Genomic DNA, 13877 nt, shown 5'->3' on the forward strand with positions numbered 1-13877 from the left:
AAACTGCAGACTGAACTCTATCATATTATGATCGCTGCTTCCTAAGGGTGCCCTTACTTTAAGATCTTTTATAAAGTCTGGTTCATTACATAGCACTAAGTCAAGAATAGCCTGCTCCCTTGTGGGCTCCATAACAAGCTGTTCCAAAAGGCCATCCTGTAAGCATTCCATGAATTCCCTTTCTTTGGATCCACTGGCAACATTATTTACCCAGTCCACCTGCATATTGAAGTTTCCCATGATCACCATGACCTTGCCTTTCTGACATGCCTTCTCTATTTCCCGGTACATGTTGCATCCCTGGTCCTGACCATTGTTAGGAGGTCTGTACACAACTCCAATTATGGTTTTTTTGCCTTTGTGGTTCCTCAATTCCACCCACACAGACTCCACATCATCCAACGCTATGTCATTCAGTGCCATAGATTTAACTTTGTTCTTAACTAACAAGGCAACCCCACCCCTTCTGCCCGCCTCCCTGTCTTTTTGATAAGTTGAAAATCCTTGAAGGTTTAACTGCCAGTCCTGACCCCCCTGTAACCACGTCTCTGTGACGCCTACCACATCATAATCATTCACTATGATCTGTGCCAGAACATGTTGTCAGAGTGGAGCTGAGATGTTTAATAACTCTATACAAGTACAGCAACTAAAAGAAGAATGCAGGGATGTTAAAAACTGCCACAGAATTTGCAGAAAAACCAAAGAAACAGGTCACAATGAAAGCAATGGATAAGAACCATTGGCTAAAATCTTTCCTCTTCCAACACCTATCAAAATGAAAGATAACGTGTCATAACAATGAATCATAACCACGGATTACTCATTGACATATTGAATGTTTAATTTGAAAATTTCCTTAAAAATATACAAAAATGACTCGATTTTGTATAAAAATATACAAAAATGACACTTAAGTGACTGAATGATAAATCCCTGTGTAACCCCATGGAATGTTACACCTGTAGAATTGTAGGTGAAGGTCAAAGAAAGGGACTTAAAGGGAAGAGATAAAGATGGGCTGTCTTCCATTTCATGCAGATTATGCCTCAAGCGGCTCTTGCCTGATCCAATACCTCTGCAAAAGGATGTTTTACAGGCTACAGGGATATCATTGGAGCATAGCATATAAACAAGGAAAACAGGTGAACGTCACTTCAATGCCTTCAAGAGTAACAGCTCAATGAAGGTGATAAAGGATACTACAATGGAGTGTAACATTTTCCACATCCAGTTTGAATAAAGTAAATCCACATGCTCTGGATGTCATCAATCCAACATGAGGTATTGAGTGTAACAGACACCTTGCTCAAATCAAGTGAACTGTCCAATAAGGAGCAACTCTGCAAGAAGCAGTGACAGTACAATGGCCTGAAAGCTTCAGGTATACACCTGTGGTCGCAATACATAGAGAGATGAATACACAGCTCAAGATGGCGTAATGTACAAAGGAAAGTGAACCATCGTCTGTCAGGGATTGTTGAGAGAGATGCTAAAATGCATCAAGAAAGCTACCCAAGGTCTGAATGATCCTGAGGAAGGCAAGAAAAGCCCTCTGCTGGCCAAACATGAGCAATGAAATCACAGACCTCCATCAGTCAGTGCAGTGCTTGTTGTGAGCACAAAGCTACTCAAGTTATAGAGTCACTGATGACACATGACATCCTGGAGAGGCTTTGGAAGAAGCAGGGAGTAGACAGGAAACTATTATATTATCAGGATAGACTCCTTTTCTGACCACTGGGAGGTAGACCAGCTGATTTCAACAGACTGTCTGTGTGGAGTTTGCACATTCTCCCTGTGTCTGCGTGGATTTCCTCCAGGCGCTCCGGTTTCCTCCCACAGTCCAAAGATGTGCAGGTTAGGTCAATTGGCCATGCTAAATTGCCCATGGTGTTAGGTCAATTAGTCAGAGCGAAATTGGTCTGGGTGAGTTACTCTTTGGAGGGTGAATGTGGACTGGTTGGGCCAAAGGGCCTGTTTCCACTCTGTAGGGAATCTAATCTCATCTAATCTAATTACCCATGAATTCCTGAAAGCACACTTCAGCTATTACAACATTCCAGGCTTTATAAGTGACAGGGACCCTCAGTGCCTGAGTGAAGAATCCAGCCTCTGTGAACGTTTGGGCATTTAACATCACACATCCTCTCTGCACTGCTACCACTCAAAAAGAAAAGCAGAGACAACAGTGAAACTCATCAATGGAGTCATTAAGGAATTGAGAGAATTCAGTATAGAATTTGTAGAAGACAATCCTCAAGTGGCAAAACATGTCTACCTATGGCATGTAAATTAGTCCGTATGAAGACTAATTAAGAAACTAACACCACACCCAAGCTACTCTTCCAATTACATAAAGCTACTAATGCTTAGCGTGGTAAACTACCAGGTTGGTTCCTCAGAGAGAAGGTTTGTCATATGAGATAAAAGTGGATCAACTGATCCTGTATTTGTTGAGTTTTGGAAGAATGAAGCTTATAAAATTCTAATGGAGCTGGACAGTCTGGATACAGGAATGATGATTTAGCTCTCAGACAGTCTTAAACACAGCTGTCCCAGGCAGAGCTGGTCAACTTAATGGAACATATTGGATAAAAACAGCTTCAGAATTCAAATTCTTTTGAACTCTTATTCTTTCTTTAATTTTCACATTAGGAAATAAACTCAAGTTCTGCTTTAGTAGGATTTGGAACATTTTCCTCCTACACATCTGTCAGAATTGCAGTATGTACAAAGGCCACTCAGCCCCTCAAGATAGCTCCGCCATTCAATAAAATCACATCTGCTTTGTGGCCAAAATCCATATGCCTTGATACACTTGCTAAATAATATTGGTCTATCACAGATTTAAATTTGACAAATGAATTACCATTGACTGTTATTTGAGGAAGAGAATTTCAAACTTCCACTATTCTATGTATGTTGACATGCTTTCTAATATGCTCCCTGTTAGCCTGGCTCTAATTCTTTAGACTATACCCACCTGGTTCTAGAGTTTTCAACCAGTGGAAATCTCTCTATTGACCCTGCTTTTCCCTGTTAACATCTTGCAGACCACAAGTAGATCACCACTTAATCTTCTAAATTATGAAGAATCATGCAGCATGGAAACAGACTTTTGGGTCCAACTCATCCATGCCAGCCATGTTTCCCGAACTAAACTAGTCCCATTTGCCTGTGTTTGGCCCATATCCCTCTAAACCTTTCCTATTCATGTACCTGTCCAAATGTCTTTTAAATGTTGTAACTGTTACCTATATTTCCTCTAGCAGTTCATTTCATATTCAAGAGAATGAAGGCTTAATTTTTCTATTCTCTTCGCATAACTCCTGAAGTCCATGAAATACTGTTCATAACATCTTGAGCTAAACTAGTTTTGATGTAATAAATCTGTCATTGAGATTTATGCAAAAGAACACCTTCAAAAGTCCCTTATAGGTCACCAACATCATAATTCTCCAGATGTCCACAGGGGAAAATTCTAATCTCCTAAAGGCCCATCACTTTCTGTAATTTCCAAGTTAGTGGTAGTAAAATTATACACAAGGCAGACATTGTACACTGTAAATTCATTAGACATAGGAGTACAAGTAATCAATTCAACCCATCGAACCTACTCCACCATTCAATGAAATCATGGCTGACCTGATAATCCTCAACTCCACTGTCTTGCTTGACATCTATAATTTTTGATTTCCTTACTAATTAGCTCTATGGTGTCTACCATCTTCAGTTAATATTCAAAAGCAGGATCCATGTCATACTGAATTCTTCCCATTTCAAGAGTTTTCCCTGTACTTGCAAACACTGAACTAGGGACTTTCATTTTGAATTAAAGCTTTGGAAGGAAGTGGTCGCCATCCCAAAATCATTTTAAGTGGCATCATGACAGCTGGGTGTTCCTGTGGCTTTTGGGATGCCAAATCAGGATCGAACAGAGATCCTCACTCTGTACTTCACGGCAGCAAAACCCAATTAGCAATAGTTCAGGAGGCAGATTCCTAATGTCCTGCCTTTGTGCTAACCATAAAAATCAGTGAGGGATGGCTGGAGAGATGAGATAAGATGGGCTATGCTGAGGTAGGCCTGCTATGGCACCCCAGGCTACACAGCAATTCAGAAACATGCAATATCCAAGCTAGCAGGGCAATAAGGGAATTCCTACTGCTGGAGCAGATTCAGCAATAATTGCAGCTTTTTGTGCTCATCGATGAGGCCTGGAACCTCATCGCTCAGATGTGACTGTAGCCTCCTACAGGAAGGCTGTCCCCACTGAGCTGGCATCCTCTATCCAGGGCTGGTTTTGGCAAGCGTGGTGGGCTTTTGGATTGGAAATCTCTTTATTGTGGCTCAGGGCATCCAATCCTGATGATCCAACCAGGGGGCTGTTCTTACAGAGCTGGAAAGCTACTCAAACACAGTGCAGGGTAGTGCACACTAATGGCTGGAATACCTTATCTTCACCAGAAAATCACATGTAATTCAGCCCAAAGAGGTCTAAATTAGCTGCCTTTCTCTTTGGAATAGGTGTCCGTCTTCCTCCCCCAAACTCCCCTGCATGGGAAGCAACCCCAGTCCATGCTGCTTCTCTGTAGGCAAATCAAATTGGTTCCATTTCTCTCTCTGTCATTGTAGCCTTATACATTTATTTCCCTCAAGTCCCCATCCATTTTCCTTTAAATATCACTAATCAGCCATGATTGAATGGTAGTGCAAATTTGACAGGCTGAATAGCCTAATTCTGCTCCTATATCTTTTGGTCTTATAATCACCTCCACTTCTCCAACCTGAAGGACAGTGAAATCTAGGTCAGTATCATTTGCTGCATGAAATCTTAAATCTGTCTCCTCTTGTCCTCGTCATCAGCAAATGGGAACAACTTTCTATTCTCCACTTTATTTAATGTTGTCACAATTTTGTAAAGCCCTATCAAATTTGCCATCAATCTCCCTTGTTCCAAGGAGAATACCTCTAGCTTTCCAACTTAAGCTAGAATTCATCAATCCTGGAACCATTTTGGCAAATTTTCTTGGTATCCTCTTGAGAACCTTCACATCTTCATTGGACAACTCTCTGCATAAAACTAATTCTTTCAACTTCCACCCAGATATTTTGCCAATTATTTATTAACTAAGTTGATTCTGGAGTTGAGAATGTTGAGTAATGAGGAGAGATTGAGTAGACTGGGATTATACTCATTGGAATGTAGAAGAATAAAGGGTTGATGGTGGGGGGGATCTTATTAGAAAAATAATATTTTGAAGGGAATAGATAAGATAAAAGCAGGAATGTAGTTTTCATTGGTAGGTGAAACTAGAACTGGGGGAATAACCTCAAAATAACAGGAGACAGATTGAGGGCTGTGCTGAGGAGGAACGTCTTCTGCCAAAGGGTTGTGAGTCCATGGAATTCCCTGCCCAGTGAAGCAGTTGAGGCTACCTCGTTGAATGCTTTTAAGGGAAAGTGAGAGAAACCTTTGAACAGTAAAAGTTTTTAAGGGTTATGGTGAACAAGTGGGTCAGTGGAGCTGGAGCCATGAAAAGATCCGCCATGATCTTATTAAATGGGGCAGCAGAAATGAAGGGCCAGGTGGCCTATTCCTGCTCCTATTTTTGATGTTGTTATTTTAAATCTGTGTTCCCTGCTTATCAGTGGCACAGGTCATCTACTCTACCCTATCAATACCCTCTTAATATAGAATACCTTAAGGATATGCCTACTTTTAGTTATTGTTTCAACATTAATTTAAATAGATTCAGTGTATCTTCTGTTTTTGTACTCAATGCCATTATTCATGAACTCAAGCTCACATATCCTTTGCCATCCATTCTCTCAAAGTACTCTTCCAATTTCAAAAGATTTATGTAGATAGAAACCCAAATCCCTTTATTCCTGCACACTCTTTAGAACTTTGCCATTAAGTCTATTTTGCTTCCTTCACCCTTCTACTAAAATGTATGTCAAAATTCTGTATTAAATTCTGTTACTTGTCTGCCCATTCTGCTTACCTATCTATGCCCTGTTGCAGTCGATTGACATCATCCTCTGTTTGCTACATTTTAAAAATTGATACCGTCAGCAAATTGTGGAGGGTTGAAGACATGAAAACCACACACATTAAAGATAACAGAATGAATTAGAGTGCAGAAGAGAGAAAGACAGTTACAGGTTAATTAGACTTTTGTCCATCTGACATGGCAGATGAACCATTAAAAGGGAAAAAAAAGCTTATGTGGAACAGGTACTTAATTCACTGTAGAAGACCGTTTCACCAGATTCAGATCCTCAAGTCCATATCTTACCCTGTATAGGGCCCTTATTTATCCATGCCCAGGTAAAATAAACATGTCTTCCACAATTATCAGCACAAAACTATTATTAAAAGACATTTCAGAATTATAGTTCTCCTGGATTTATAACAATGCATCCTTTCCTAATGTTTCATTTAATATTGAAAAAAAATTAGTTCACTAACTCTATTGAGCTGAGTTTGCTTTCTACCTCTGCATTTTTATCAATGAGTTCATCAGTCTGACAAAACCAGGCATGCATTTCAAGACAGCGACTAATGGTTCATATTTTATGTGTCTGATTATTCAGTCAGACATTATTGGTTGTGGAACAGTTTTAAAGAATTTTTCAGTTACTTATTTGTTAGAATATCATGGTATAAATCATATTTACGTCTATTAGAAGTTGAAATAAATATCGACAATTACAGGACTTCCAAAGGAATTCCCAAAGAGCCAGTAGAATAGAAACAGTAGTCAGGTAATTAATCATAAAATTATACAGCAAAGAAAGAGACTATTGGGCTGGTTGTTTGTATCAACACTCTAAAAGAACTATTCAATTAGTTGCTCAGGCCTGCACTTTCCCTGGTACCCTGCAAATATTCCCTTTTGGCTACCCAATCTCTTTTCAGGAGTTATGATCAAATCTGAATCGATCAACCTTTCTGGCAATATAGTCCAGATCATAACTTGTTGCGTAAAAAATCTTCTCAATTCACCCAGGTGTATTGTCATTTATTTTAAATCTAATCCCCTGTTATTGACCAGATTGCCTGCAGAAACTGTTGCCCTCTATCCACTCTGGTGATCAAGCCAAGCATCCGATTAGTTTCTTCTTTACGGAAGAGTTTTATCAACTGAAGCTGCCACTTTCAATGATGTGTGGCTGTGAATCCTCAGGTCTCTGTCTGCATGCCTTATAAAATAGCACCATATAGTTCAAGTTGTCTCCTGTCAATTTTCCTTCCAAAATGCTGCTCAGCAAAGACCATTTATGTTATTATTCAATTTTCTGTACCATAATTACTAAACATTTAACTCATCACTCAGTGAAACCGACATTGGTGGATGACAGTAGATTTGTTCTCGAGTATTAAATGAGCCTGCCATGTTAAAGCATGAAACGGTTACTCTCCTGACTGGTAGCCATGGTAATAGCCATTGGGCAATTTCATTTCATGATCTGCGTTACATGACCCCCACTTGGGATGTCAGTAGATGTCATGATTGAGTTATTTACCACTACTGCAGTATATTGTTCTCTTGCAGATCTAGTCTAGCGGCAATTGTCACTGGGATTGATTTCTCCCTGCCTTCGCTTTCCCTCTAATGGAGCGGCAACAGCCTCATAATTGAGGTCCACAGCCTTATCACCCCATAACATCAGCAATGTGGCCTACTTCCATTGAAAAAGAGTCCCAACAATTCAGCGTTCAAATGCCTAACTAAAACAGGAGATGGGGCCTTTAAAATGGAACATAAAATCCTAAGGTGTAAACAAGATCCTGATTTTTTAAAACATTCTTCAGACTGTTTTCATTTCACAGATTGCAGACAACACTGGCAAGACTGCCTTCTGTTGTTCATCTGTAATTGCCCTTGAACAGAGCGGTTTGCACAGTCCCTTCAGAGGGCTATTAGGAATTAACCAATGTGAATTGCTGGGAATCTGGAGTGGTATGTTGGCCAGACCAAGTAAGGACATCAGAATGAGACGGTCAGATAGTTTGTGGAATTCTGACCACAGCAAATGTCGATTTGTCTCTGTGTAAAGGAGAAGCCTGGCATCCTTAATGCCTCAAGGTTCCCACAAACTCCTAAACCCTCACTCATATTGACCTGGTGGCAAGTGGCTAACAAGGGAAATCTCCACATCTAAAACTGATCGGTTTACGGCACACCAGTTGCCCGACAAACTGAAATCGGGTTACAGCCTCATAACCAGGGACCTCTCCAGCACCAGAACAACATCAATACCTTTCACCAAATGGTCACCCAAAAGTTAACACTGGTCCCAGTGATTGTATACAAACTTTGGACCTGCACTCAAAAATCCATACCAGAGAAAACAATTCTCCTTTGCGCTATGTTAACTTTTAAACATATTAATTATGCTGATGAAGCAAAACGCAACAAAAAGCACAAATCAATTAGCCAGAGCATTAAAACTGGTGCTGTGTATTAATTAGATCCTATTTGGGTTATTTTCAAGTCCACTGCAAGTAGACTGGATAACAAGTCACTTACCATTTCAGAGGGTTGGGAAAAAATAGAGCCAAATTACAAAGAAAATCAATAAAAGAAAGTATACTTGATAATACCATGGAAAGCTCGATTACCCTGAGAGATTAAACTGCTTGGCAATCCATGATTCAGTATTTATATCAGTTTGTAGCTTTCTTGAGATAGTATTGGTGTTTGATTCAGTATCACACTATGATTGTGCCAACTGAAAACCTGATAAAACATCTGACTGTGTTAAAATTCTTCTGGAGGTGGCAGATATCTTGGGCCTAAACCATTTCTAAACACAGTTGATTCAAGATTCCAGTTGAAGACTTTGCTGCTGATCAGAATTGTAAAATTTCTGGTCCAATGATTCTTCTTCAGAGTACAGTCTGAAAATGTTCTGTTGGGTCACTGGACCAGAAACATTAACTCTGCTTTCTTTCCACTGATGCTGCCAGACCTGCTGAGCTTTTCCAGCAATTTCTGATTTTGTTACACGAATTGTATATGTGCACTGGTCCCTGTGGGAAAAAAAAATGATCGTTGTAGATAGAGTCTTTAAACATGGAGTGGGTGTTGGCCTGCAGCTACTATTGGATTCTGGCTGACTAAGAAACTCGTTGTTACCATCAAAAGCACATCAGAAAGATTTAGATGGTTTTTTAACATATTTGTCTATGTTATGATACACTAACTATGGTCATCAAATCCTGACATGGGACTTGAATATTGAACTTCTGGCTCAGAGGTAGGGACACTACCCCAATGCCACTAGAGCATTTATAAACTAAACATACGACAGTAGGCTAAGAGAAAGTGAAGACTGTAGATGTTGGAAATCAGAGTCAAAACGTGTGCTGCTGGAAAAGCACAGCAGGTCAGGCAGCATCCAAGGAACAGGAGAATCGACATTTCAGGCATAAGCCCTTCATCAGGAATGTGGGGCCGGGAGGCTAAGGGGGTTGAAAGATAATAGGAGGAGAGTGGGGCTGGGGGTATGGAAGGTAGCTAGGAAGATGATAGGTGAATGTAGGCGTGGGATATTGGTAATAAGTCAGAGCAGATAAGTGGGAAGGAACATATACAGGTAAGACAGTTCAAGAGGGTGGGGTGCCGACTTGGAGGGTTTGATCTGGGACAAGGTGGAGAGAGGGGAGATGAAGAAACTGGTGAAATCAACATTGATGCTGTGTGGTTGGAGGGTCCCAAGGCTGAAGATGAAGTGGTTTTCCTCCAGGCATCTGGTGGCTAGGATTTGGCGGGGGAGGTGGCCCACTTATGGAAGTTGATAAAACGCATTTGTGACTACACAATGTTAAGGCAGTTAAGAAAGGTCAGAAGTTTGTCTGGTATGAGCAATGACAATGTAGGGCTGTTCAGTTAAAATAGGGTGAGCTCTTAAAAACACAAACTATGGAAAAGGTATTTCTCAGCAACATGTAACAATTAAAAAAAACCCTAATCCTCATTTATATATTACATGGTGTTCCCAATAGAAATGTTATCTTCTGTTTAAGCTTCCAAAATTTAAATGTCTTTCCCCTTCCACACCAGAGTGATTCTTCCTGTGCCCTCTTCGATAAAGTCCCTTCACTCAACACTTTGAGATAATTGAACGGAACTCCAGTAGCAGAACATCAAGTGGTTTTGCAGTCTTTAAATTCTTCACAAGCTTACCCTTTATAAACAGGGGATATATCTCTATCAGCTGTCTACTTGGTGATAAGCTGAAAAGACTCCTTTTTCCCTGCATAACACACAATGTCTGTTGTAGATTTTCTCCAGATCTCGCCAGCTTACTATCTCTGAGAGTGCATGCAGCAAAATAAAGATGCCTCCTCTTGACTCTGTCGGATATTTCCACCTGCACTTAAAACTTTTTTCACCTATGCCCTTGTCATCTTGGTCACATAGACTTGTCTCTGGGCATATTTCAGTGGAGATCACGCCCCCTACTTCAAACAGCTCCATGTTAACTTCAAGTAATAAATTCACGTGAACATGTATTCATCCAGCAGTCCCAACATCATGCTTGTGGATATTTCTTGCCGAGGTATCACCAAATATATCTGCAGCTTGGACACAACTATCCAGCAAACACATTTGAACAGCTCTCTTCAGATAGTCCAAATGTTTTGATAGTCAGCTGCAGAACTGTGTCATATGATATTAAGACACCTACCACACTGCAACATGAACATCTCAAAGCTTATTTACATATAACCAATAAAATATTGGTTTTACCATTGGAAAGCTTTGCTTTGTAGTACAAAATACTCTGAAGTTATCAGTCAAAACTATTTTGAAACATTGATTAGAGCAGTTTTATCTTTAAAACTGCAAAATTTCTAAGAAATTGGTATGAAGATACAAGTAACCCAAGGGTGGTGATTATGTTCTTTGAAGCAAAGCAATTAAAAATAATCAGACCCAATTATTAACTAGATGGGAGATGAGATTATGTGCACTGAAAGCTGAGACATTCTGTAATTACATCAGCTACCTTATTTTGGCAACATCCCGACAAACAAGTAGTTAATTAACCAAACATTATCATTTTTTCAAACACCAAAACCAAATTGATCTATCACATTACAATTACTTAGGCGGCAACATTTACATATATTGTACTATTGTGAAATTCCTTTACTATTTATGTCTATTCAGATAAACAAGCAAATGGAAAGTTACTGAAGTGTTGATGATATGATATCACCAATTATGCCAGTCCACAATTTCATACTGCCTTGTGAAAAACGATGATGCTTGCTCGGGAACAGTTTCTTCATTTATCAATCGCCCTGTTTGGAATAATGTCTCTGATATGGAATAGTTTAAATAATGTTGAGGGTTCCTTTTATTTTAGGAAAGATTTGGATAGCCCTGCAGTGCCTGAGAGCCATAGTTTAAAATGGAACTCATTTTACTGAGAGTATCTAATCAGTTCTGTAAATGGTCATCCTTCATGGCAGCAGATTTTGGCACAATATTTAATAAATGAGTACATACATAGGTTATATAATACAGGAGATCCCAGTTGTGCATAAAGCCCCCCAGCCCAAATTTACAACTATGCACTGCCGAGCAAAGGATAAATAAATAACAGGAATACACAAATCAACTAACCTTTATCACTATTACAATGAAAATAGATGGCCTTACACTTACCAGACCATCGAGCTGCTTTCTCATTAGAGAGAGATGACTGTTGAGGAGTTTAATCTGAAAGTCACACCACCTCAGGCAAGGGGAGACGTCGAGAATGAGAGTCCTTGATGGGGATTTCAGCTAGTGTAGGAATTCAACCCATGCTGTTAGCAACCAGCTGTCTAGCCAACTGAGTTGACTGATTCTGACAATACAAATAACCATTTGTAAAAATCAAAACTGAAGTTTGGTAGAAGAGATTCCTGATTCCAGAAACGGAGCCCATGTATTATTTTCCAGGTTCGCCAATGGTTATTAACCACTTCCAATATACTTTCAACCATATTGCTGAGAGCCTGAAATCACATCGAGGCCAATCTAGATAAGGATAGCAGATTTCCTTTCCATTAGGGAATCAGATAGCTTAAAAGTGACCATTGTTGTGATCAAAAACTAACTCTTTGTTCTATATTTTCATCCAATTCAAAATTTTATCATGTCAGTTTGGGATTTGAGCACATGACCCTCGGATATTAGTCTAAGCTTCAGGGTTGTGACAGTACCACTGCTCTACTGTATACGCCCAAATCAGTCTGTACCTTTGAGGGACGTTTCTGGGACCTAGTAACTGCGGAATTGTGGTTTTCAATTTAAGTTCAAATCAAAGCCTTGACTTCTATTCCAGTGATGACATGCAGTTGGATTGTGATTACCAAGAAAGGTTCTTTGAAGAAAAAAAATGTGGCAAAGTTGTTTGATTGCGAGAAGGGTAAATGTTAGCCTCAGTTTCCCCATCCTGAACTGATACAACTCTGGCTTTTAAAAAGAGGCACTCAACAGTTATAGAAAAAGGTAATAATTTCAAAACAACTTATTCATGTTTGGAATACAATCAGAAAATGCTAAATACGTGGAACAGCATACGACTGTCTTTACTCCTTATAGAAGTTAGCGGAGGTATGGTACTTCTTTTGAAATATTTGTGATTTCCAATTCAGTAAAAAAAACATGCATTTAAATAGCACTCGTAAAGCAAAATGAAACAAGCCTTGCATATGAATTGTATGTTTTAAATTTTACATATAATGCCTTTCTTGGCCTCAGGCTCTCCCAAGTTTTTGCAGTATCAAAGTATCCCATTTTAAAGTCTGGTCACTGTTACAAATTAATGAACACAGCAGCCATTCTGCAAACAAAAATCACCAAATATTCTTTTTTTTCTTGCCCCCAGCAGTGAACACTACATTCTGGCCAGAATACAAGAAAGAACTCCTCAGCTCTTCCTCAAAGTAAAACAATATTTTGTGTTTACCAGAGAGGAACTTGGATTAACATATCTTTAGAAAGACAATGCCTCTAACTGTTCTGTGCTCCCTCACTATTGGAGTGTCAGTTTGTACTCAACTCTCTGGCGTGTGGTTTTGAATTCACAATTGCTAAATCAGAGATGAGAGTGCCACCTCTCACAGATAACAATCCACAGATAACACATGTAGGAAACCTCTCAAGGTGCTTCATAGGGACATATGGATGACAGATCTTGAGCTAGAAAACACAATATTAGAAGGAGTAGCTAAAAGCTCAGTTAGGGGAATGGATATTTAGGGGACGGTTTTAAAGGTAATGAGGGGGGTGGAAAGATGAAAGGACTAGATACCCAAGAGAAAGAATGAGAAAAAGAGTTGATGGTAGTCATGATTTGGAGACGCCGGTATTGGACTGGGGTGTACAAAGTTAGAAATCACACAAACACCAGGTTATAGTCCAACAGGTTTATATGGAAGCACTAGCTTTCGGAGCGCTGCTCCTTCATCAGGTGAGTGTGATGAAATCATTATCAGGAGAAAGCAGGAATCTGGATCTGAGGTTCCCATCAACCAGCCATGATATTATTAAAAGACAGAGCTTAAGGAGCTGACTGGTTCTTAATTCATCCACCACCTGATGAAGGAGCAGCGCTCCGAAAGCTAGTGCTTCCAAATAAACCTGTTGGACTATAACCTGGTGTTGTGTGATTTCTAATTTTGAGAAAAAGAGACCATCACAGATGATGGGTTGTATTATTGGAGGACACTACAGAAATAGAGGGGACAAGAGCACGGAGGAATTTAAAGATGAATTGTAAACATAACAAATAATTAGAAAAGCTAATGGAATATTGTAATGTTGTGCAGGCAGTATTGAATACTAGAAGTAGAGAGATTA

The sequence above is a fragment of the Hemiscyllium ocellatum genome, chromosome 12, assembly GCF_020745735.1.
Source record: "Hemiscyllium ocellatum isolate sHemOce1 chromosome 12, sHemOce1.pat.X.cur, whole genome shotgun sequence".
NCBI classification, from domain to species: Eukaryota; Metazoa; Chordata; class Chondrichthyes; order Orectolobiformes; family Hemiscylliidae; genus Hemiscyllium; species Hemiscyllium ocellatum.